General features: G+C 37.1%; 1 long non-coding RNA gene across 3 annotated transcripts; it reads left to right on the forward strand.

The window, feature by feature from the left end:
• The first annotated feature begins 511 nt into the window (after positions 1-511).
• Positions 512-3,408, forward strand: LOC311092787. Of its 3 annotated transcripts, XR_014608296.1 has the most exons (4): positions 512-563; positions 654-779; positions 1,110-1,990; positions 2,987-3,408. It is a non-coding gene; the product is annotated as an uncharacterized lncRNA (long non-coding RNA). The 3 variants fall into 3 exon arrangements; XR_014608297.1 differs by having other exon boundaries at positions 514-779; XR_014608298.1 differs by lacking the exons at positions 512-563; positions 654-779 and having other exon boundaries at positions 789-1,990.
• The last annotated feature ends 15,161 nt before the right edge of the window (positions 3,409-18,569 follow it).

Below are 18,569 nucleotides of genomic sequence, written 5' to 3' on the forward strand. Positions count from 1 at the left end.
TCCTTCCTTCCTTCCTTCCTTCCTTCCTTCCTTCCTTCCTTCCTTCCTTCCTTCCTTCCTTCCTTCCTCCCTCCCTCCCTTCCTTCCTTCCTTCCTTCCTTCCTTCCTTCCTATGTATCTTCCTTTCTTCCTTGTTTTTCCATCCATCCATCCATCCATCCATCCATCCATCCATCCATCCATCCATCCTTCCTTCCTTCCTTCCTTCCTTCCTTCCTTCCTTATCATGTGACTCTTAGTAAATCTGCATGTCCTTGGAGCTGTGGGAGGTGCTATTTATAGACCCTGCTGTGGTGAGAGAGGACCTGATTGGGACGATGGGGGGTTGAGAGAGGGAGGCGGGGGAGGAGAGTGGGGCCGTGTGGGGAGCGACAGTCAACAGTCTCATCCTCATTCCCCCATAGGGAGCTCAAGTATCATCAGCCAGAGTACCTCGCATCTCGGCAAGTCATTTATAGCTTCAGCTAATTCATGTTCAAAACATATGTTGATTTCATGTTCAACTTCCCTACACTGTAAAATATTTCCAGGATTTCACAATATATAACTGTAATATTTCACAGGTAATTACATTATTACCACTTCACAGGCTTTAACTGTGATATTTCACAATATAATACCGTATTTAGACTTTTACTGTGAAAATAATGCAGGCGCGGGGCTTTTACAAGAAACTACTGTGAATTCCGTCATTTTCGCGCTGCAACTGCGTCATCTGAGCTCCCCCGGGGCTCCCTGGCCTGATCTCCTCCATGGTCTCACTCGACGGATTCAGTGCGGTAAGTGTTTAATTTCAAACTTTGTCAATTTGATGACTGTTTTTAATATGAAATTGCATGTTATTTAAAAGTATGAACCAAATTAGCGTTAGTTAAGTTCTGTTTCATGTTTTTGTAACTTAGCTGGAGCAGATTCGCGTCTAGGTTTGAGCGCGCAAATTTGAATGATCAGACGTTGGTTGTGTTAATAAGTGTATTAGTAGTACCGTATTAAGTTATTAACTGTGAGGCTTCACGTTAGCTACACCGTCAAAATTGAACTTTAGCTTTGCTTAATGCTTTTCTTAGTTAACGTTCGTTACTCTAACAGCGTTCTCTCTTTTCCCACAGCATTTTTCTACCACCGGGAAATAAAGTTATAAGGTAAGCTGTGGCCTTAATGTGTGTATTATGACAGTTATGATCAACTAGATACATTATAGTGTTGTGGATTTGTGCAAAGGTGGAATAAATTAATCTCAAATTAGTAACGTTAGCTAGCTGGGCGTCGTCCATATTTTTCTGCCGTGTGTGAAACGGAGCAGCCGTTGTCTGTCTCGTCAACAGAAAAAATAAAGTGCATTTTATTATAAAAAAGATATAGGAAAATAAATGTGTTTATCACTGAATTAGTGGAGCTTCGTTAGCTGTGCTATTCTAAAGTAAAACAGGTCGACATCTGGAGATATTAGGAGCCATTTTGTCTGTGAACGGGTAATAATTCTAGGAGGAAGAGTGCAAGCAGAAACAGCCACATGGAGATGGACTGGCAACAGGCTCTTCCTCCATCCTCTGCAAACAGTACGTGTAAATGATGTAAATTGTTGTGTGCAAATGCATTGCCTGGGTAAATCACAAACATCTAACTTACTTTGTTGCAGGACTATTCTTGACTGTGTGTTTGTGATGTAAATGTTTTTCAGTTGCTGTTAAGTTATTTAAATGGTTGCTGTTTAATTGAATCCAAGTAATGTCACCTTGTTAAAACTGAGCTAACTTTAGTTTTGCTCAGTACTACAACAGCAGTGACCCACTGAAGGTGATGACTGGGAACTGAAACCTTTTTAATCCCACTTGAATTAAACTAACATCTTTCTTCTCTGTCTTTTTGTTTATAGGTTCTTCTTGGGCATCAACCCAGAGACAGGTACAAAATCAAAGAGGACACATAAACCAGCAAGTCTGTACACTGATCAGGAAGCTCATTGACTTTGAATGGATGTCAGTCTAATGTAAGTTGTGTTCCAACTTCAGAACAGACTAACGAAACACTGTCTCTGTTTTAAGCTAGAATTAGTTATGCAGTAAGATGTTTACTTAAGCTATTAAAGGGTTAGTTCACTCAAAAATGTAAAGTCTCTCATTAATTACACTCCCTCATGATGTTCCAAACACATAAGAATTTTGTTCAACACAAATTAAGATAATTTTAAGAAGTCCGAGAGCTTTCTGATCCCGCTTATAGACTGCAATGTTATAACCGCTTTCAAGCCCCAGAAAGGTAGTAAAAACATTGTTAAAATAGTCCACGTGACTACAGTGGTTCAACCTTATTGTCGTTCCGCACTATTAAGTATTTTTGCATCGCTTCATAACATTAAGGTTGAACCACTGTAGTCACATGGACTATTTTAACAATCTTCACTACCTTTCCGGGCCTTGAAAGTGGTAATAAAATTGCTGTCCATGGAGGAGTCAGAAAATATTTTAATTTGTGTTCCAAAGATGAATGAAGGGTTAACGTGTTTGGAATGAGGGTGGGGTTTTGGGTAAACTATCCCTTTAATCTGTTCTACGAGTTTAGACAGGCTGCAAAATGTCTAAAATTCATTGTTCTTACGTTTATTTGAATTAAACATGCCTTTTCAATGTTATAGGTTATTGATAGGTTAGAATAAAAACGTCAAATTTACAGATGTACTTTACAATAGTTTTAAGTGTAAATTTACATCACATTACTGGCTTACTGAGTTGCATTACTATGTACGCATGTCATGTAATTTTTGCTTAACCTCAATCATGTTACTTTCAGAGTCCTCTGGTTTGTTGATTTAATATTAATTGATATAGTACTATTCACATGATTTATCTGATTTATCATGAGTTTTACAATTGTAATTTCTTAAATTGTACACATTTTAGGATTAGTTTTACAATGCGAGTACCATACTTGCAGGTACTTGCACCACAGAGTAACTTAAACTTTTTGTCTTTCTTATCTTTTGTAGATAGTGGACAGAACCCATACTATGCAGGTGCCTGCTGCAAGGGAAGGAGTGAGACACCTGCAACCCTCTCTTTTCCCACCTTTTTGTCTTTTCTTCCCTCTCTTCTCTCTCTCCTTCTTTCTCTTTTCAGCTCCTACGTTGTGAAGTACCATTATCACATAGTAAACACATGCACAGTGCACACACATAGACACACATTCCTGTTACCCAGTGTTCATTCCTGTTACCCAGTGTTTATTCCTGTTATTAAATTGTATTTTTCAAGTACCATTATCACATAATGGTAAACACAGTAAACACATTCACACACATATTGACAGACATTCATGTTACCCAGTGTTCATTCATGTTACACAGTGTTTATTCCTGTTATTAAAATGTATTTTTCTTCTAAAAAAATAAAAGTTAAACCATTGTTTTTATCAGTTTTGTTTGGTCCATCATTTATGCTAAATCACAGTATAGACATGGTTAAATACAGTAATTCTACAGCAGCTTACTGTTAAATTACAGTAATGTGATAGACTAACTGTAATTGCACAGTAAAATACAGTAATTATACAGCAGCTTACTGCTAAATCACAGTAATATGACGTCATAGTTATTGTGAAGTCACAGTAAACAGCTGTCATTTCACAATTATTTACTGTAAAAATGATACGGTAACTTACTGTGAAAGTCATGCAATTATTAACCTGCAATTTATTGTAAATTTACAGTGAAATAATTAACAGTGTATCTATCTATCTATCTATCTATCTATCTATCTATCTATCTATCTATCTATCTATCTATCTATCTATCTATCTATCTATCTATCTATCTATCTATCTATCTTTTCTCAGTCGCTTTGGTGCATTTCTCAGATCAGAAATGAAATTCTCATCTAGTCACTTGTGCACATCATAAAAGCTGTTTCTCATTCTTTTGAACAACTTGCGATTGCTTTGGTACATTCATGCAATTGATTATGTACAATTGTCTGCGGTTTCCTACATTATCAGTTGCTAATGCCATGTTGCTCAAAATGCATTAAATAGTTCTCTGTGCAATAGTCTTACCCCTCAAAACATCTAGTCATTAGTTCATTGTATAAGTCATTAAATGCAAAATGGTTGATCTAGTTGTCATAAACTGTCAAAACTGTCATTAGACTTTTTGTAAATGTGCCATGAATTAATGAATTGTGGAGGTGAATCTTGACTTTCACTAATGAAGAGAATGTAGATCAACCAATGAGAAACCAGTTCTCTGAAATAGCTCAAAGTTGCATCTCATGAACCTTCAATTGGCAAGCATATATACAGTGCTTGCCAATTGGTCTTTCTTTCCTGTGTTTGCCTTTCTAATGTTGTATTTTCGCCTTTGTGCCCCTATTTCTTTTTCTTTTCTATATCACAATAATATTGTAATGTTTTTTTTTTTTTTTTTTTTTTTGTCAGACCACTAGTAAAAGTGTAACTGTGAATCCTATCCAGTCTCTTTAAATCAATAACTCACGTACAGTAGTGTGTAAATTTGTACTTTTGAAATGGATATATGGCATACAGAAGAAGCGCAGCTTTGTACATTTCAATACAGTAACTGTCATCCAAACTGTTGCCATAGTTTACATCAGGTAATACTAACAGAGTGCTGTGTTTTATTGACAACATGACTAAGCATTTTGACTATCTTGTTTGTGAACAGTGACACAAGGACTTTTCATTCTGATGGCACTGATATGTTTATTGACATAAATACTTACTTTTGAGAGGTGAACTAAAGATGGTGCTGTTTGTACGAATTGTTTTGAGAATGCACATACTTCTTTGCAAATATTAAGGATGATTTGAGAAATGCACCAAAGCGACTGAGACAAACTGTAACGTAAAAAATTGGGGAAACCCGTCGCCTTAAAATGATTAAGTAAATAAACTTCATGCTTAATCGAAAAAAAATTAAGCAATGTGGAATTGTCAGGTTCACAAGATCATCTATCTATCTATCTATCTATCTATCTATCTATCTATCTATCTATCTATCTATCTATCTATCTATCTATCTATCTATCTATCTATCTATCTGTCTATCCTAATTAGCTTTGGTCTCAGTGGGAAGTATCTCACTTATAAAGATGTGGTCAGCAAAATCATCCAAACAGAGACACTTATTTTGTTAATGCATCACATAAGAACCTTTTTTTTTATTTTATTTTTAAACATTTTGGGCCCTATTTTAACGATCTGAAACGCAAGTGTCAAAGCGCAAAGCGCAAGTAACTTTGTGGGCGGGTCTTGGCGCTGTTGCTATTTTCCCAGCGGGATAAATGACTCTTGCGCCAGGCGCAAATCTAAAATGGGTTGGTCTGAGGTAGCTTCATTATTCATAGGTGTGGTTTGGGCGTATCGTGAAATAAACCAATCAGAGCGACATCTCACATTCCCTTTAAGAGCAGGCGCGCTTTGTTCTAAAGCGGATTCCTATTATAACGGCGGATTTGCCAGGCGCGCGCCAGGAGCGGTTCACAGCCAAGGAGAGCAACGCTCTCGTCAGGGACGTTGGGGATGGAGAAACCCACCCAAATTAACTTCGGTTAAAAAGGCGTATGATAATTTGGGTAAATGTGTAAGCTAGATGTATGCTTTTATAATAAATTATCTATCTATCTATCTATCTATCTATCTATCTATCTATCTATCTATCTATCTATCTATCGTAATAATATATGATTTGCAAAAATGAAAACTGCTGCTTCTGTGTAGATGAGAGAATCAAAGTGTATGCGCGTTGTGCACACGCTACATTGATTATGGCCAAGCATGCGCCCTTAAAATAGCATATGAATAACATGCGCAACGCGCCACTGACTTTAAACTATTTTTTCCTGGTTAGTGGCGCAATTGTTTTCTAAACCTGCAAAATAGCATGAAGGAACGTTTGCGCCGCAACACGCCTCCTTTTTTGCGCTGAACCGCCCAGGGAGCGCAAGTTCATTCCCTAGTTTAGCGACGTGCTTTTGTGGAGGGAAAAGCGCGCTTTGCACGGGTGCAAAATAGGAATGATACATGCGTCGGTGTACAAAGTCAATTGCGCTGGGTGCAAGATAGGGCCCTTTAAGTGCATTTAATTTTTGTTTGTAATTTAGTTTAAAATTTAGTTTTTTATTTTACTGAAAGATATTTTAATTAGGACAAATGCATTTTTTTCATTAATTCAGATAATCAAAAGTTTACAAATTGAGTAAAAAAAAAAAATGTCTGGAAGTGATTAATCGCAAAGTGTGTTTTGTTTAGGGAAGCGGGCGGCAACTAACAAGTGCTGCTCATTTTAAAATAGCCATTTAACACCAAACATTCTGAACTGCTGGCATCCGTGTTTCTTGTTTAGAGCTGCAAAATGGCAAAATATTATAATTATTGCTATGTCAACCATCATGAGTTGTAGTGACTCATTTATTACATTGTGGACTAACTCCACTCAGTCAAGTCACCTTCATTTATACAGCGCTTTTTACAATACAGATTGTTTCAAAGCAGATTTGCAGTGATAATCTGTGTTTTTTACTTGTATGTTTCTAAGTAAACCACACACTTTAAACGCATTCATTTAGTACATTGTTTGAGTAAAATTTACAAACAAAGAGTACACTCTCAGAAAATAAAGTACTGTACCTTTAGGGGTACAATGGCTTGTCACTGGGGCTGTACCCTCAAGGGTACAATATTGTACCATAACCTTTAAAAGAAACGGTACATATATGTACCTTTTAATGCTTTTTGACCCTCAAAAAGGCACATATATGTACCTTGAGGTCCAATAATAAGCCCTATGGGGTACATTAGTGTAGATTGTACCTTGGGGGACAGAAATGGACTCCTACTTTACCCCTATTTCTGACAGTGTAACATACTTGAAACAGAGTATTGCTAAGTAAACTTCAAATGAGCAAAGTAAATTTACTTATTCTCTATGTAATTCGTTGACTCTACTTAATTAAATGACTTAATTATTTTAGTAAATTTTACTTACTCTTTTTTTTTTTTTTTTTTTATGTTGGTGCATGTATAGAGATTTGTCTTTGTTTTCCATTTGCCAGGTGGTGTTAGCTAGTGGTTAAAGAGCTCATCTGGTAACAGATAAATAGTTCAAACCCCACAAGGGTTGACTACTGTTGTCCCTGAGAAAGACACTTAACCTCATAACCTAGATGACAATACAGAAAGTAAAGCAAATACTACAAAACTGAATAGTGTGCATACATTCCGGTGGAGTGGGATACAACTACAAGTTTCCTTTAGACTGTTCTGAAATGACAAATTAGTAAGTTGTACATAGATCTGATGGATGCAATTCAATCTGCTGGTGTAAATGAACGGACTAAGAGAATGAATATGTATAGTTTTGTTTTATATGCCTATATATGCCTGTTACAACAAGATAAAAGCAACACTGTAATGATGGAGGAGTTTAACTGTTGACCCATCACAAGACAGGACAGATGCAAGAAATCAAAAAAAAAAAAATGAAAAACTTGCTCAGACATTTTTATCGAGATATTTGTTTGCACGTAAGACAGGTTGTGGGGACAGATGACAACGATAGTGAAACAGCGTGAGAGAGAACGATGTGAAAGTGGCCTGGAAGTGAAGACATCATCAAAGGAAGGCTATAAACAGTGCTAGCAATGGGAGAAATGACAGGGCGATTTGCTGTGATAGTTACCGCAGTCACAGGAGTAATCATTTACCTCACAACTGGACAGAAAAGACAGATGAGCCAAAACAGCCTCACAAATACTATGGGGAGAGCAGGAACATGAAGGACCTGGATAAAGCAAATGAAAGTTGAGAGAGAAGCTGGGTGAAAAGTGGCTGTAGTTAAGGCATTAGACTGCATGAAATTAGGGAATTATTGAATGATCATCAGGTAATTGAGTTATTATACATTAAACTATTCAGGAATAACTATACCTGAGGGTGAGTAAGTGTGTGTGTGTGTGTGTGTCTATGCGTGGGCAGTAGAGTGGTCTGAATGACCATAATTCAGATGTCAAACAATGCGGTACTGTTTTCTGTTTGACTGAGAATATTTTTTCACATCTAAGCGAGACGGTCTAACCTTGCCATGTCCTTTCATATACATTAACCAGACACCTGCTGAGGTTATGATATATCTCTCGCTACATCTCCACCGGCCACCATCCTGATACCCTTTTCCGAGGGCCACCTTCTCCCTGCAATCAGTGGAATGATCATTATCACAAGGGACCGTTTTCCTGGAGATTCTGGATGGGTGAATTTGCATAATAGTGTCTCATCACCCTGATATTTTGTTTGTGCTACAACGAGTCGTAACATCACCCTTCTGTTGTGTCGTTGCGTATTTTGCGGAGAAACACACACAATATACAGGATCTGATAGTGGCATGTGGGCTGCAGGTTTTCTCCTTATACCTCACTTATCAATTCTTATTTTGAACATTTTTGCTCTGAAATTTAACAGAACAGTAGCCAGTAGTGATTATCACAAACTTTGGATGAAAGTTGTGACAGGATGAGTTGTAATATCGCCAGTTTAGCCAATTTAGAAATTAGCTACAAGGTTGAAATCACTATCAAACAGTATAAACACTATCTTACCGAGGTCACAGAAAAAGTATACATATAAATCATTTGCTGCATGGGTAAAAACTATTTAAAGGTGGAATAATAATAATAATAATAATAATAATAATAATTATAAAAAAAGTTACAATTTTACTTCAGGTAAATGGATGTTAAATGACAGAACTGGCATCATCTGAATCAGCAGATTCTCTTGTTTATTATGATATATAATTTATATTTAATTTCAACTACATGTTTTTATTTATTTATAAATAAACTGTTGATTTGTTTTCCTCTTTTATCTTAAAATCTTTCAAATGAAATGGGGTGCAGTTCAGAGAAGGGATTCATTGTCTGAATGTTACAAACTGATGTTACTTTTTATAATGTTACATCACACCCCATTTACTGTTACAAGAATAAGCAATCTTTGTACTTTACATTATTCACACAGTTTACCAATACGTTGTAGATTTAAAAACAATTTGTAACAGATACGTTTAAGGAAAGGATAAGACTGCTAACACTTTATTTTAATGTGTCCTTGTTACAAGTTACATTTACTATAGTAATAACTATAAATTAGGCATAATTACATGCAACTAACCCTAAACCAAACCCTAATCCTACCCTAAACCTATAGTAAGTAACATGTAGTTAATTAATATTGCTCAGTACTTAAAAGTATAATTACACCGTAACAGGGAGATGTAGGTAAATATTGCAAAAACACACTGAGTTACAGATATTTTTGATTTCTACAGTTATTCTCAGTGTGGCACTATACAGAAATGTTCAAATGGAGAGGTCTACATTATGCTGCATGTTGTTGCAAACTAATATACACTCACCTAAAGGATTATTAGGAACACCATATAATACTGTGTTTGACCCCCTTTCGCCTTCAGAACTGCCTTAATTCTACGTGGCATTGATTCAACAAGGTGCTGAAAGCATTCTTTAGAAATGTTGGCCCATATTGATAGGATAGCATCTTGCAGTTGATGGAGATTTGTGGGATGCACATCCAGGGCACGAAGCTCCCATTCCACCACATCCCAAAGATGCTCTATTGGGTTGAGATCTGGTGACTGTGGGGGCCATTTTAGTACAGTGAACTCATTGTCATGTTCAAGAAACCAATTTGAAATGATTCGAGCTTTGTGACATGGTGCATTATCCTGCTGGAAGTAGCCATCAGAGGATGGGTACATGGTGGTCATAAAGGGATGGACATGGTCAGAAACAATGCTCAGGTAGGCCGTGGCATTTAAACGATGCCCAATTGGCACTAAGGGGCCTAAAGTGTGCCAAGAAAACATCCCCCACACCATTACACCACCACCACCAGCCTGCACAGTGGTAACAAGGCATGATGGATCCATGTTCTCATTCTGTTTACGCCAAATTCTGACTCTACCATCTGAATGTCTCAACAGAAATCGAGACTCATCAGACCAGGCAACATTTTTCCAGTCTGCAACTGTCCAATTTTGGTGAGCTTGTGCAAATTGTAGCCTCTTTTTCCTATTTGTAGTGGAGATGAGTGGTACCCGGTGGGGTCTTCTGCTGTTGTAGCCCATCCGCCTCAAGGTTGTGCGTGTTGTGGCTTCACAAATGCTTTGCTGCATACCTCGGTTGTAACGAGTGGTTATTTCAGTCAAAGTTGCTCTTCTATCAGCTTGAATCAGTCGGCCCATTCTCCTCTGACCTCTAGCATCAACAAGGCATTTTCGCCCACAGGACTGCCGCATACTGGATGTTTTTCCCTTTTCACACCATTCTTTGTAAACCCTAGAAATTCCCAGTAACTGAGCAGATTGTGAAATACTCAAACCGGCCCGTCTGGCACCAACAACCATGCCACGCTCAAAATTGCTTAAATCACCTTTCTTTCCCATTCTGACATTCAGTTTGGAGTTCAGGAGATTGTCTTGACCAGGACCACACCCCTAAATGCATTGAAGCAACTGCCATGTGATTGGTTGATTAGATAATTGCATTAATGAGAAATTGAACAGGTGTTCCTAATAATCCTTTAGGTGAGTGTATTATTTAAATTTAATATCATAATCACTAACACACAGGTTTGAAGAGAAAATAGATTTAATGACAGCACGTTGTCTTTCTTCTAGTTACTTGAAAAAGAAGTTGGATAGTATTATAAGTGCAGGACTTGTAAAAGGAGCATTGTGGCTAGTTCTGCTCATGAACACACAGAGAGCAGATGCAGCAGACAATCACATGTAGAAGCTGGTCCTGGTTCCACTAAACCCGCTTCAGGCTCCTTTTCCACCGTATGACATCATCACGCTCAGCAGCATTCCCACTGTTTATACTCCATAACAGGCACTCATTATGAAAGCATAAAAATGATCAACGTGGAGAGGCAAGGGCAAATGAATGATCTCACCATGCCACGGGTTCCCTTGCGCTAACTGTGCCAGACCATCCGACACATACACATTCGTGCTCGTACTTACACGCCAGAGCTGGGGCACATGGCCGCTAACGACTGCTCAATTAGGTGAAATTAAGGAGTCGCTGTGAGGTCCATGCTGAACTCATTAAGACGTGTGAGGGAAGGCTGAACAGTGTCGTGCAGGATTAATCCCTCCAGAACAAGATGGGGATTCATGCAGGTCAGCCTCCAACCGGGAGACTGTGCTCCGCTCTAATGAGACTGCAGAGAACCGCCTAATAGACCCTCAATACTGTAACATGGCGAGCCACTACACCAGTGCGGTATAACATTGTGCCCTGCTGTTTTACTGGAGAGTAACCAAGAAATAAGATATTTACCCTCAAACACATGGGTCAAATTTAGTCTATTAATCTATTAAAATAATACATTAATAAGGTGATCCACATACAATGATTTGAATACATCTCTTTTATGATGAGCATGATTTTTTTGAGGTGCATAGAGTCAGAAACATCGGGGTGATAGAAATGCCTTGATCACTACGAAGGAAAAAAGTCTCATCAAAAGAATAAAATAAGAGAAAAAAAGGACTTTGGTATAATTTACTATTTCTTAGGAAAAAGGAATCATTGAAGAAGTTAAATACTATATATATATATATATATAAATATATATATATATATATATATATTTTTTTTTATATATATTTTTTTTTACTTTTGTCCAGCATGTCATGTGGTGCAACCACCATCCAAAAAAAAAAAAAAAACCCTCATTACTGTGTGCCAAAGCCAATAAGGCACTTAAAATATCAGATAATTTGACCTTTGTATGACGAGGCTTTTTATGAACATTTTATGTAAAATGTAACTGGTGTGACTTCCCCAAAATAATAATGATAATTATTAATAAAAGTTTTCCCAAACACATTTTATTTTATTTTTCGTGGAAACTCTTCAAGTTAAGGTGACTGCCTGATTATTCATCACAATGGATAACTTTTAGCACTGTTATGTTCCACAAAACATGACTACATCCAATGCAATTTCAGTCGCTATTTGTTCCACGTGAATGTCCGATCATGCTGCATTTGGTTTTGATTTGTGCATTAATTACTAATGCAATCTATACAACTCTATTAATAACTGTTACAAAGTACACCCTAGTTATGCATAAATCACACATCACTAATTAGAGTAAAATTTAAATGCATGTTGTAAAGACACATCGAGTGGCTCACACAATACTGAGGTGCCAAGCCATCATTGTACTAATTAGTTTGCAATTACATTTAATAACTTCTCTGGAAGCCAATCTGCACTTAGAGAAAGAACCGGCTTTCACCGAAGGAATATACAATCACACTGCAATGTTCAGAAATGAAAACATCACAAAGAAAAGCGAGAGAAACACATCTGACAGCTTTTTTACACACTCATTTGTGTTAGGCTGCACTTTTTATTCATCTTTAGTTAAACGAATGTTTATCACATACTGTATATATTTCAAACCGCTTTCCGATTATGCATTGTAGAAGATTGCAGCTACTTTAAAAAGCTTCCGGTGAAATGTGTCTAAATGTTGACAGAACGCACATTGTTTTATTGTGGCTTGGATGTCTCTATCCACTTCTAACAAGCGATAAACAACTAATGTTTCTTGCAGCCTAGCTGTGAGATCCTCATTTCTGGAAGCTTTTGAATATGGCGCTATTACCTAGGGAGGCAGACATAACACGCCACACACAGGAACAAGAGAGAAATACATTAATTGGTTAAACAACTGACAACTGTTACAACAGTCACCCCCAGAGCCCGTGGCAGCGCGATGGCAGGTTAGTGGGGTTCCGTCTGGTGGTTGGCTCTATCCCCGCTCCGCTCGCGGGCCGGTATGGGTGAGTGGAGGGAAGCGGCCCGCTCGGTAGGCTTTGGAACGCGGCCCACTTCCTCGGCTTTAATAAGAGTAATCAGCGCCCCCATGCCAGGTACCAGCCTCTCCTCACAGCAGAGATATGGCACAGAACTACCGCCAGCCTGGCAATGTTTACAGAAAACAAGGAAAATACACACAAACATACACACCCAAAATAACCATAGAAATAATCTCTCCAGCATTCAAGCTATGTTTATATTTATGCTCTAATAGATCCTCGTTCTATCACACACACACACACACACAGTCCCCTGAAAAGCATAACAATGGACCAAGTCAATACTATAAAATTGATCACCGCTGTACTACACCAGAGGGTTATTGATCAAACTGTGTGTTGAAACAATCTCTTTAAACACACCTGAGCTACATACCTTAATGAGCTCGAAAACACCCCAACAGCACAATTAGCAAATCCAGCTAATCATTCACAGGTCTGATCGCATTCACTTGTTGGGATTTGTCACGCATTTAGCAGCGAAGATCAGGTAAAAGGAACATTATTGTTCAAAGTGGCTATTATGAATTAGCGCTACATAAGTCTTGGTTTTATATGATCACAAAAATTGACTACTGTACTAACATTTAAATTAATCATTTGATACAATGCACTGGTTTTGTACATGCATGATTTTATTCCTATATTTTAAAAATACCTTCATGTAATTACAGCTGTAATTAATTTCTGTAATTAAATCTATAATTACCCTGTTGACCCTTCCTGTATCCCTAACCCACCATTAAACCTGACCATACCAACAAACCTGTCCCTAACCTTACCGGTATCCCGCCTCAATAGCAGCAAAAGTGTTTTGGGTTGCACTTTATTTTAAGGTGTTCTTGTTTACATGTGTTACAATACATTTAATTACTGAGTAATATTAATTAACAATGCTTACTACAGTGTTAGGGTTAGGATTAGGGTTTGGTTTAGTTGCATATAATTGTCCATAATTTACTATTACTAAAGTAAGTATATGTAACGTGTAACTAGGGGCGCCTTGAGATAACCAAAGGCCCCTGGGCTACAACATTACGATAGGTCCCGCTACCACAGAGATTTCTTTTTTTTATAGCTCCCTGCCAATTTTTTATGTCGAAATTTATCGTCAATAACATTTAACATTTACAACACTGTGTGCAATGCTACGTAAAAAATATGGGTGGTGTATATAGGTGAATAGTCTATTCAAATTCACGCTTTGCCAGTAGGTGGCGCATTAAAGCGAAGTTTTAGCGGTTACATTAACAAAGCAGTGATGCGCTTATAAACACTACATTATTATAGGCATTACATGGAGGTAATATGAAAAGAAAATGGCATCGGAACTTTCCTGGCCGAAATTCGAATTTACAGATACCGCTCCATGATATAAACACCACAAAATAACGGTATACAAAATGTTTATCCGTCAGCACAAGATTAAAACAATCACTTGGCATAAATGTGGGCTTTTTTGTGATTGCAAAAAGGAAGATAAAATGTGCCACACCACGGCTCCAAAAATAGAACAATATTTAGTGTTCTCACCACAGGTGAAGTTTCGAGCCTAATGGCTCTTCATCACTATTTGGTGTTTGCAGACTGCTCTAAAAGCGCGAGCACGTGGAACGCGCAACAGAACTGCGTCTTTATTTTGAAACATGCAGTGCTGGCGTTTAATTAATTAAATCATAGCCTTTAAAGTTTAATTATCACATTTAAGCAATATTGTGATTCATGCTTTTCCGACCCCAGATTTTAAACCTCTTGAAATTAAAATTGAGACTTTAAAGCAGCACCGATGCCGATGCCGAAAATTTACTTTCTTTACACAGTAAGTACATTGTAAATAATTGCATGTAAGAAAGGCGCCAAATATAAACTACACCCTCCATGTTTTCATAGATATTAGTAGATTATGGTATAGCCTATATTACTCTAATTAAAAATAAATAAATAACACAGTTAGCATGTTACATGTCTAAGCATACCAAATAACACTCACATACACAAACACAAATGTCCCCACATGATAGCTGGGCAAGACTGCTACTTCCTGAGGCCCATGTGAAAATATATCCCCTAACTTGACACTGCCGGTCCGTGTGGAAACGAGAGCTGAAGTGAGGCAGAGAGAGGCCCTCTAAGGACACAGTGTGTTTTATACAGTAAAGGCAGTGTGTGGAACAGAGTGCGAGACAGACTCTTCTCAGGTATGTGTAGGGTGATCAGACATCCCGGATAGAATCAGGACAGTCCCAATTTTACTACAAGCTATGTCTTGTGCATGTAATTTGTCCCAATAAGCTTAGTTTAGCTTTAGATAGCAATAAATAAACATTTTAAACCAACACCGCTGTGCTTCTTACTATTTCTATCAAGAGAAACAAGCAGCAATACGATGAAAAAAAGTATCAAGACCCATAGGAAAAACATGTCTAGTCAGTTTTTCGAATATATTCAGGTACTGTACGATTAAAACCAGGTTTGGAGAAAATTGTACCTTAAGGCTCCTAGTGAGCAAGGCAATGGTGATTTTAGCAAGCAAAAAAATAAAAATAAAACATAAATAAAACCCCTCCACAAGCTGTTTATGTGAAAATTGTGAGACAAACCTCCAGAGGAACCAGACTCAGCTTGGGGAGATCAACCTCTCTGCCAAGGTACACATTGGAGTAAATACATGACAAATATTATAGTTGCATAATATATGATAGGATTTTTTGTTTTTAAGTAAATACATTTTGTTGACCACCATCTAACAAAGTGATAAAGTTAACTTAATAAGATTTTTGGTCAAACGTATAACTTCAAATCAAACTACCAGGGCTGTTAAACTGTTAAAACGAATGAATTCACAACACAACACAACACAACACAACACAACACAACAGATATATATAATATATTTTTATTGTTGATGTTTAAATTATGCTAATTAAAACCTGAAATTACTCAGCTTTTGTTAAATGTCATATGTGGATTTAATGCACTACCTGGATCTATTTGTGTGTAGTATTTTATTGTAAAACTCAAAAATGTAACAAAAACACTCTCAAAATGGAACAATCAACTTAATTTGACAAATGAAAACAAGCACAATATATACACAAGGCTGAAATAATCAAAGAAACAAGTAACAGGTGTACAAAATTAATCAATCAATGGAAAACTATGGAAACCAAACTCAAAGATAGGAAAAAGAACCAAACCACGTGCAAAACCTACTCAAAACAGGCACAGACACAGAACATCCATTACAGTAATATTGTGAAATATTATTTAAATTTAAAATAACCTTTCTATTTTAATACATAAAAAAAAAAAAAAAAAAAAAAAAAAAAGTAAATAAATACTGACCACAAACTTTTGAATGGTGGTGTAAGCATTTGCCATTAGGTCTTTTCCTTTTCTTTTTTTTTTTCCTTTTTTTTTTACAACCAAAATGTTCAAAACTTGTCAAAGATGTCATTATAAAAATAATTTTTATCATGGTCATCTGGTCACCTTTGCTATATTCATGGGGGTTTTGTGATTTAGGACAGACTTACAGCTACTGTGAGTTCCCCCACCAAGCTTTACACAGCAATGACCATCAATCTGCCCCTTCGGCAACTTTCTTGCCTGGTTTTGCTATTTACCGCATTCTTGTTTACAGTTATTACAGTGGAGAGGAGAAGCACATATCCAGACACTCCTCCATCTCTGTCCATCCAGGACACCAATCACAGTCGGCAATAGGGGCAGATCAATCAAAGATGTCTGATTAGGTGAACGGAGATCTGCTGTCGTCTGTATCCCTCCTCCCTTTAACCACACAGGAGAGAAGAAAGCAATCCTGCTGAATGCAGATTGGGTGTCAGTCAAAGGACTGTCCACATGTGGACCGTACACACAAACACACACTGTCCAAACGCACAAATGTATTAACAAGCAGCTCTGATGCCCATAATCACAGCTGCGGCACACGGGTGCGACGCCGGGGTAAAATGCAGAGCTTGACAGTAAAGAAAATAAGCTGGACGCTGCAAGGTGGTGATTTGCAAAGGTGAAGCGGCTATGGGCGCACACCGAGAGGGCCAATTTCCACCCCGTCAAAAATTGTGTTTAATTTTCTCTCCTCTCCTCCCAGTCTGCCAGTGGGATGAGCGTGTTTGGAACATTCTGGAAGCCTGTAATTGAGGTTAACATCACAACTGATTGAGAATGTTTCATACTTGTGCTTTATGAGTGTGACTGCATACATTCTATGCCCTCTGTTTGCCGTGTGAAGACAACATACACAGAAAGGTCATTGATAAATAAGAGTGTTTATGATAAAAGACACATTTAAAAAAAAAAATCTAGTTTTATGCCCCTGTATTCTGTGGTCGCGGCTCCTACAAATGGTGGTCCTAATAGTCATACAGTGAGAGAGGTTCAAAGACGGCCATGTCTTTGACAGTGTAGCCTGTTATAACTTTCTGACAGTGTCAGAAATGTAGCATGATAATCTCACAGTGTGTTTGCTGCTACTACCTACATCTACTGACTAGCCAATAAAAGTGCAACATGAAATGGCGTATTGATCAACACGACATGGTGTTAAAACTTAAAACTACTTACCTCAAGCTCCATTTGCAAAATTAGCATGCCAAATTGGCCTCTTTTCCCTAGTCATATTCTTCCATATTCTTCTCTTTCGGTTCCTCTATTTTTCAGCGGACATAAAAATCACAATTGCCATAGTTCAATTCATCTTGCTTTATTTGTTTACCACTAGCGCATGATGATGAAGTTTTATTCTTCTAGACTAACTTGGATCGTAACCTACTGTATGATTTAATGGGTGTCATCATCATGCAGTCATACATGTTGTACCTAGATGTGTTTATTAGATACATGTGTTTATTAGATCCAGGTCGAAATCGCACAGTCTGTAGCAGGCATAAAACGTGTCAAATTCTTTGAAACTCTTTGTATTTTCATTGATTTCATATGTTTTCGAAAAACTCAAAATTTAAAACTCAATGACTCTTAAAGTGTCATGTGGTGTAATCAGCAAGTAAAATTTGTTTACACCTTGAATACATGTGCATGTACACATCTTAATCAGATATATATATTTTTTTTTACAAATATCAATTTTAATATCACGTGGTCGCACCAAATGACAGTTTACAGCCTGAGCTTTAAACTGAACTTATTGACCTTGGAACAGTCATGAGTGATATTGTATCAAAGATATCACTTCCTGTTTTGTGCTTTTTTAATCTGCATTTTAGTTGGCATCACATGCATCACGTGACTTAGTTGGTTGCTCCACATGACTTTGATTTTCCAGTGGAATTTTTTTTGAAATATTATTATTAATTTTTTTGCAAATAAAACTAAATATTGAAATGAATGAATTTAAAATAAAAGAGTGTGCCAAACTACTTTGTTTTCTTATCAATAGTTTTGTTATTTTAATGAGTATTTTTTTTTACCCTGGCATTTCTGATTCTTGCCACCCAAAAAATATGAAACACAATTTTAAGAAATATGTTCATATAAGAGGTTTATTGTATGTATGAATTGCATTTTTAATGTTTTATTTTATTTTAATACATTTATACAGGACAAAAAAAGAGCGTCAGTGCATTGACCCAGGAAAGAAAAATGACGTTTGTGTCT

The sequence above is a fragment of the Abramis brama genome, assembly GCF_963993115.1.
Source record: "Abramis brama genome assembly, chromosome: 11".
Taxonomy (NCBI): Eukaryota; Metazoa; Chordata; class Actinopteri; order Cypriniformes; family Leuciscidae; genus Abramis; species Abramis brama.